The 8,445-nt window shown below is 41.9% G+C and overlaps 1 long non-coding RNA gene across 1 annotated transcript in view; it reads right to left on the bottom strand.

Annotated features, from left to right (window-relative positions):
• Positions 1-2,546, bottom strand: part of LOC118598180 — an 8,342-nt gene extending 5,796 nt beyond the window's left edge. Inside the window, exon 1 of the long non-coding RNA XR_004947300.1 lies at positions 2,157-2,546. This is a non-coding gene — a long non-coding RNA (uncharacterized LOC118598180). The remainder of the gene's footprint in view (positions 1-2,156) is intronic.
• Positions 2,547-8,445: the final 5,899 nt, after the last annotated feature.

Here is an 8,445-nt window from a genome sequence, read left to right as displayed (position 1 = left end):
TTTCCTACTATCAAATAGGTCACATAAGTCCTCTTTTTCATAAGAGACTAGCGTTTATCCTACTGTCAAATACGTTTTTCCTTTTCAGGTAAAACTAATAATGCTTATTCTACTGTCAAATAGACATAAACTAATTAATATGGTTTTACTTAGACACTAAAGTCTTTTTTAACTATGTTATTTAAACCTACATTTTTTTCCAGCCTTTTCTTGATTCTTGATCAAGAAGAACTTCGAGAACAGGAAAACCAAGAGAATAGTTTTTTGAAGCGACTTTCCCTTATCAGATATTTTCTAAAGGTTAACAAAATTATTTCGTCGCTCACTCTTCTGTCCAACTTTAACATTATAAACAAAACATCTGGATCCACCCATCTTTTATAAAGACTTTTGTAAACAAGCTTGGTAAGCTTAGTCAATATGTCCTTTTTGCTCATCCGAATCTCCTCCTTCTTGACTATGTCCCAAAGTTTGTTACTAAGTCTTTGAATGATGTTCTGGAGCTCAGGTTCACTTAAGTGATGCTTAGATTTTGAATTTGTCAGCATAACCATTTCTTTGATAGACGCTTGAACGGCTAATTCAAGCGTGCTGACGTTTACATGTGTTTGAACCATTTGGTTCTGTTTGTATTCTTTTGTTTGAGTCCATACATCCTGTGATTGGACTTTGGTTTGGGTTTCCACAGAGAACTTTAGTGGTTCCACAGTTTGATTCCGAAATTTTCTTTTCTCTATTGCGACTGTAGTTTTTGTCTGGACTTTTACATTCCTTGACTCAACTTCAACTTGGACTTTGGAATTCTTTTTTTGGACTACAGGAATGTCTTTTTGAACCTCTGCATCTGAGGTTCTTTCTTGAGCATGGACCACTACATCCTGTGTTAAAACTTTGACACTCTTGGTTTGTGTTTTGGGATCATAAGTTTCAACTCGCATGCTTTCTGTTTGATCCATTTGGTTCAATTTCTCTGGGTTTGTCCGTGTCATTGCATCATGGGTTTTGGGTGCTGCAAATTCTGTGCCAACCTTTGAATTTCTGGTTGATTGGACAGACCCCTTTCTCTTTTGACTTCGCGCTTGCTTTTTCCCACTCTCTCCATCATGTCCGAGTTTCTCCAAAGAGAGCTTAATGATGTTGGCAGTTCTGTAAATTGTGTTTTCTTTATCAAAACTACCAACAGACTTTTCATCAAGACCCTTGATTTTCTTTTGGTGGGTTTCTATTTCCTTCTCCAAGCTATTTCCAAAGCTGCAACGGATGTTTTCTGACACAATCCTGATTGTGGCATCCATAGTTAATTTTATTAACTCTTCCCCAAGGCCTGCAAGTTGTGTTTTTGTTTCTGTGTTGGGAGTTCCTGCAATCATTTGACACAGTTGCTCTGTTGTTAGTTGTTTGAGGTAATGGGTCAGTCTCTCCATTATGAGACCTTGGACCACTACCCCGCTGAACCAATTTCCTTTTTCCATTTTATGTATTGGTCTCTTTGCTACCTCCACTGTAGAATCCAACCTAGATTGGCCGTTTGTCCTGCAGTCACGTTTGAATTTCTGCTAGAATGACAGATGGAGCTTTAAAACAAATTTTGTGTTTCTCCTGAGGTTTTGTGACATTGGATTACATCATCGCATGTCATCAGAGAGGTAGATGACATCACCTCACGTCATTATAGTCTAAACACGTGTCCGTATGACGTCACACAACTGTGGATCAAATGGGTAGCTTTTTCTATATTAAACATAAATAACTAATATTCAATTAAATATATTTTCCCTTGTTAAATGGTCATCATTTTATCCTTTGATATGTTTTTATTATTATTATTATTTTTAATTAGAATTGAACAGACTTCCCGGAAATCAACATTCCGACGCAATCAGACCTTCGCTTTGCAGGCAGCTGCAGAAAACACATCACACGTTTTAAAGCAGCAAAAAATATCGATTTATCTTATGGTTATGCAGAAGAGACTTGATTATGAAGGATTTTTTTTTACTTAAAAAAGTTACTGAGTGAAATATGGAGGAGCGGAACTTTCGATCAGAAAGATTTAAACTTTGTAGGCTATTGTTTCTTAAATTAAACCCCTACCACTTTTCCCCCCAAAGACATAAATAAAATTTTGTGACTGAAGTTTAACTTCCCGGGCTCACCTCAATGCATATTCCGCTCCGGCGAAGAACTTCTGCAGACCGACCAGCCGTCAGCTTCAACCCAAAGCCCGTGAGTGGCGCGCAGCTTCAGCTTGCGGCAGAAGTCAGTGCTCAAAGCCCCTCCTGCCACTTATCCGCTCATTTAATCAACAAAACTCACTCTAGTGACAGCTACGATATAATATTATAGGACGAAATGAGTACATCATGTCGAAAGTCGCTCTGACGCTCAATTTATGGCGGCTTGCGGGTCACAGCTAACGGCTGTGGGTCGGCTCAAATCTCGTTGGTTGGGACTCGCGAGATTTGAGTCCCGTCTCACAAACGCGAGTCAGCAGCTGAGCCACCAGAAGTAGATCTGAGCTGTTTGCAGATGCAGCCTCTGCTGAAGATCCTACTGTTAAATTAAAACAAAGCATCGTGGGGGAACCGTGGTGGTTGCTGTCCATGGTGCTGACGCTATGTGTTTTCCTTCCAGTGTTCTGACTGTCAAAGTGAAGAAATTGAAAGAAGAATTGGTTTATCTGTCTTTTCTGGTTTATTCGTACTTCTTCAGCAGACTTAATGTATTTAACAGAAGAAATTACTTCTTATTTTAAAGCCTTGTTATCAATAAAAGTATTGTCTAATTTTCACACTCATTTTTAAGAACTCTTTTTTGCTTTTATCAAAAGTAAAAACAAAATTATTAATTACTTTATTGTTTTATTCGTGAAAAAAAGACAAGTTCAGACACAAATCATGATCATACTATAATGTAACATCCAGCTGGATGGAGACAGAGCTAAGACTTAAAAAAAAATCTGCTGCGGACATTTTAAGCACACCGGGGCCTATTGACCTTATTCCTGGGGCCTCTGGGTGCAACTTCCGGCATAGCAACCGGAAGTTGCACGGCTCTGTTTGTTTCCACTGAAAGTTGGCGGTTATGTTAGCTTTAGCGGTGCATACAAACTTTAAAAGCGTGTTTTACTTAATCCCTCAAAGTTTTCAAAAATGTCTTTGCGCAGTTCAGGCGCATGTTTTGCAGCTCGTGGTTGTACTAACAACCAAACTAAATTACATTTGTAGAGCGTTTTGTGAACATTGGCTGCTGACGAAGAGGGAGTGCAGCTGCCCTCCTCGGTACAGATTTTACCATCTGCCGGGCTATGATGAGGGCAGAAGGATATGGCTGAGAATTTTAAATCTCTCATTTTGTGGATAAAGTACACACGGAGGAAAATCCGTATCCAACATTATGGTTACTCCAGAACACCAGAGAAGAAGAGACGCCGAGTACTGCAGAGACCTGACAGCAGCGCAGTTAAGTTAGTTTCATATTTGACATTCGTCACACATTCAGCGATGAACGGCGATATTTCTCAAACGCCTTTGCTAAATAAAACAGAAAAAATGTTTTATTGACAGATGATAAAACTATCAATGTTTCCCATGACTCGTTTTCATTATTCACGATCCACATAACTAGCAGACCACCGCAAACGCGGCTGCAATGTGAGCGGAGCCGGAGCGCTTTGCCCGAGCTGCTGCTGAAAGTAATGTGGAATGTTGATTGTTTTATCATCTCTCAGGAAAAACATTTTAGGTGTTTTTTAACAAAGGCGATTGAGAAATATTGCCGTTCATTACTGAATGTGTGACGAATGTCGAATATGAAACTAGCTTAACCGTGCTCCTGACAGCAGTGTCACAAGAGCAGAAAAGATATTTGGTGTGTATTTGCTGCATCCCCTGGTATCAGCTATTCAAAATTACCTGTTTAAACCGCAGCTGACTTTGTCAAAACATAAAACGGGCACAAGCTCCACCGCGCGATGCATCCCTCATCGCAGCATGTAAACACAAGCACGTGAGGAGATAACGTTACAATTGATCAGCACTGTGTGCTAACTCTGGCAGAAATAGGCATAAATTAATTAATTATTATGATGTGAACTTTTAGCACAAATAGGCATAAATAAAGAATTATGATGTGAACTTTTAAGATTGTTCATAGCTTCACCACCTGCCGCAGCTAAATTGAGAAAGTAGCTAAAAACAGTAGCTAAAAATGCTACTATATGTTATGTTTTTTAAGGTCTTCCTCCAATCCCTCAATTTTAGCAGGCACCGGAGTTGTTACCACGCCTCTTTTAAGACATGACAGCTGGTTTTTCCACATTTATATGTAGTTATAGATCCAAAACAAAAGGGCTTACACTGTCGGCTCTACAGTTGTAATGTAAATACATGCGAGTTCCGACGTCTACTGGAAGTTTCACCCATAATTCACGCAAAGGCTCATGGGGGTCATAAATAAATATAGAACCATATTGTATTTGTGTGGCTTTGTTGCTCTTTCTGGGTTCTACTCAAAGAGAAATGGTTGAACACTGCACTATCCTGGTCGAAAAGAACCGACACAACCCAACTAGCAAGGCCAAGTGGGTCCCATAAGGTTTAAAAGTGGGCAGAAAATGTAGGCCGTAATGGGTTTGTCCACATTAGCTTAAGTGAGCTTGCAACGCCAGCCAGACACACAGTGGACAACGGAGCTTGCTAGATCGCTACAGCAGAACTAGCATGAGCCCCATAGGTCAATACAATGGTGCTCACTAGCTTGCTACAATGGATCTCACTACAGCGGAGCTAGCTAGCTTGATACAGCATAGCTCGCTGGCTTGCCACAGTGGAGCACGCTACAGCAGAGCTCGCTAGCTTGATGCAGCGGTTCTCACTAGCTTGCTACAGTGGAGCACACTAGTTTTATACAGTGGTGCTCGTTAGCTTGCAAGAGTGAAGTATGCTACAGCGGAGCTCACTAGCTCACTACAGCAGAGCTTGCTAGATCAATATAGCGGAGCTATATCACCATGCAGGGGAGCTGGCTATGGCGGAGCTAGCTGCAGCAGAGCTTGCTAGCTCGACACAGCGGAGCTTGCTAATTTTCTACAGTGGAGCTTGCTAGCATGGTACGCTGTTCACCAGGAGGCTGGCTAGCGTAGCAAGCCAAACCACTGAGTGCCCACCTAAGCTAACGTGGACAAACATAGAAGGGGCCACCACAGAAACTGACAAACCCAAATGGGGCCCACATTTTCTGCCCATTTTTAAACCACATGGGGCCCACATAGCCTTGCTGGCCGGGAAAGTCCAACTGCCTCCATGCACTGTCGATGTAGCAGAGACACCTGATTGAATGTAATCTAGTTCAGGCTGTCAGACTCCAAGCCTTGAGGGCCGTCATCCTGCTGATGTTCCAGAAACTCTGCCTTATCTTATGTTGGTTACCTGGATCAGGTGTGTTTAGCCAGTTTAGCCAATAAGGAGCTTTAACTGCAGGTTGGTTGGAAAACATGTAGGACACCAGCCCTCAAGGCCTGAAGTTCAACACCTGTGATCTAGACCAATCAGCATGACCCCTCTTGTCTGTGATTGGCTGTTTGGTGTGGCACAAATATTATGCTAAACTGACACTTATGAACACAAACTCAAATATAGAGAGAAGCAAATATACTTTCTAACAGAATTTTTTTTAAAGCAAATATTTAATATTTTAAATTTCTAAGTTATTAAGTTTTATTTTTAAAGCTTACAGTTTGTTTGCAATTGAGGAAATTTTGATCTCAAAACTGTGACTTTCGTTTGCAATATGGTGGCACAAAAATCTCTACAAAGATATTCATAAACGGCCTGAAGAAGAAAAGATCCTACTGGAATTCACTATAGGAATACTCAATTCAGGTTAGTTGACAATGTACTGGGTTTTCTTCACAACATGGCATGTAGTGGTCTCCAGGTCCTGGTTACAACACTTTACCTGGCTGTTATTCTGACAGTGAAGGCCAGGATTCAGACTGACCCTAAAACCCAAAAGCCTGTAGAATACTGTCCAGAAGCCTGAGACAAACTGATACTATACCCCTGCCTTTAGGCTAAAGACATCGCCGGACACCACCACATCCAGCTCCCTAGCAGAGGGAGGCTCTGCAGGGGAAGAGCATGGACCAATTTGAAAAATCGGGTTAGGGAGTCTGGTTTATTAGTTCAGACAGGAACTAAGCCCAGCTAAAAGTCCATAGCACTAGATCAGGGTCAGACAGGCAAAGGTCAATCACAAGCATGGGATCATCCAAGAGGAGATGAGAGTAGTCAGGGTCCAGGTGAGAGTCAGGGCAGGCAGTCAGAGATAAAGCAGGGTCAGAAACAGAAGATCAGGTCCAGATAGAAACACTCCGTAATATAGGCAGGGTGGCTGAAAACAATACTTTGCACTGAGTGAGGCTCTGGTTGTATCAGAATTCCCCCGCCCCAATCCCTAACTACTAAAAAAAGCTACAAAAAAACTATATAGTGCGCTAGATTTTAAAAGTAATTCGGACACAATGCTCCCTACTTTGCTTTCGTTTTTTAAAAAACAGATATGACGTCATCAATTTCAAGAGTGAGGTTACAGCAGTGGCGGGCCGTCAGGGCCTGCAAGGCCTTCTCTGCTGGCCTAAAAATATCTGAATCACAGACTGATATTAATTATTATTTATTTCCGTGAATACGTATTCTATAATTCCAAATGCTCTGTCTTCGTCCTTTCATTGCTGTCTCCCTGGTTGCGCTGCTTCCAGACGTGTATTTTCCTATTCAAGCATTAACCAATCACATTGCAGCACCATCTGTTGCTAGGGTCAAAGAAATCTGCCCGGAGGCCTTTTACAATCAGTTCTGCGGGCCCTGTAGCATAAAATAATTGTCGACCAAACTGTTGCTTCAACCAATCAGATTTGGAGTAGGCGATAACAATGCCAGCTAGCAGGCGCACGGAAACGTCAGCATTTTCACGAGCTTTGATTGGACAGCTCGCAGCTCGCTCTGGTTCTGCATTATGTGGCGGACACAGGTGTCGAGGAGCGGCGCGTCAGGTTTGAAGATGTTGCCAGTGGAAAGCGTCTCATCGTCTGATTTTTGGTGGAAAATGAATGTCTGGGTAAAGTTGTGGCACAGTTTTGTCTGGCACGGGTAAAGGAGTTCCGTGACTCCGTTGAGCAGGAGTGAAGCTGATACGAGGAAATCTACGAGGCCCCTGAACGCACCGCGGGCGCTCCGAGAGCACGAAGAGGTGCAGCGCGAAATCCTCGCGCGCACTACCAACAATATTATTTTCCAGACACAACCTCCGTGTTCTGCTTAAGAAGTAGGAGGTTAGTTGTCTGATTGGAGACAGCTGAGCAGCATCGAGGAACTGTGGGCTGGGGCTTCTTGAAGTCCAAAGCCGTCCATTAGGAGGAATTCTGAGTCCATAAGAGAAAACCAGGGGCCTGAATAAAAACACAAAATGATAGATAGGAAGATGAAAAAAAAGCTTTACTAAAAATAAAAATTGCACAAAATATAAAACAGGCCCTGGTATTAAAACATGCTCTCCTCTTGTAGCAGCCATAAACAATGCTCCTGAATCCGTTCAATATAAGGAATGACAAGGACCCGATACTTAGCTAGAATAGGGGTGTATCATAACCATAACCCTCTACCACTCCAGCTTACACCCACCCTTTTGTGGCTCCACACTGCTGGTGCATACCCCCTTCCGCCGTCCTGTGAGATGAGGACGACATCACGTCCAAAGTCTATGGGAGTCGCAAAGTCTTGTTGCTGCTGAGCAGGACTAGTGAGAGGTAAAATGCAAAAAATGACTTACCAGATGCTCTCTTACTCTTACCTTGGGTTTTACTGGACAGACTCTGAGGATTGAGCGCAGTCAGCCAGACTATCTTTTATGCATCTTCGTTGCCCACAGGCGCATGCTGGCTCTTGCCATTAACTCCCTTGGAAAAGAGGTTTTTAATCTCAATGGGACCTTCCTGGTTAAATAAAGGTTAAATAAAATTAAATAAATAAAAATATAAGGAAATCCAACTTAGAATTCCTGAAAAAAACCCTCTGCATTCACCCGGACTTGGGACCGGCACACAAAAGCACAATAATTGTGCTTTCTTGTGGTTGCATTAAAATTTTTTTTTTTTTTTTAAGCTTCATATGTTTTATTTAGTACACTTTTAGAGACACCAATCAACCTATAAAGCAGTTTTTTAGTTCTGTGGGGGAAGCCGAAGGAAACCCACACATAAATCAGGAGTCAACCACCTTACCGCCGTGCCACGGCCTAAAATATATCTTTCTTCTCCCATTAAACTAATAGCGTTTGTCCTACCACCAAATGAGCCAAATGAGCTTTTTACATGAGACTATTAACGTTTATCCTACTGTCACATAAGTTATCCTTTTTCACATAAAACTTGTGACGTTTATCCTG

Source organism: Oryzias melastigma, linkage group LG24 (genome assembly GCF_002922805.2).
Source record: "Oryzias melastigma strain HK-1 linkage group LG24, ASM292280v2, whole genome shotgun sequence".
Taxonomy (NCBI): Eukaryota; Metazoa; Chordata; class Actinopteri; order Beloniformes; family Adrianichthyidae; genus Oryzias; species Oryzias melastigma.
The sequence above is the reverse complement of the archived record's forward strand: the minus strand, read 5'-3'. Positions and strand labels throughout refer to the sequence as shown.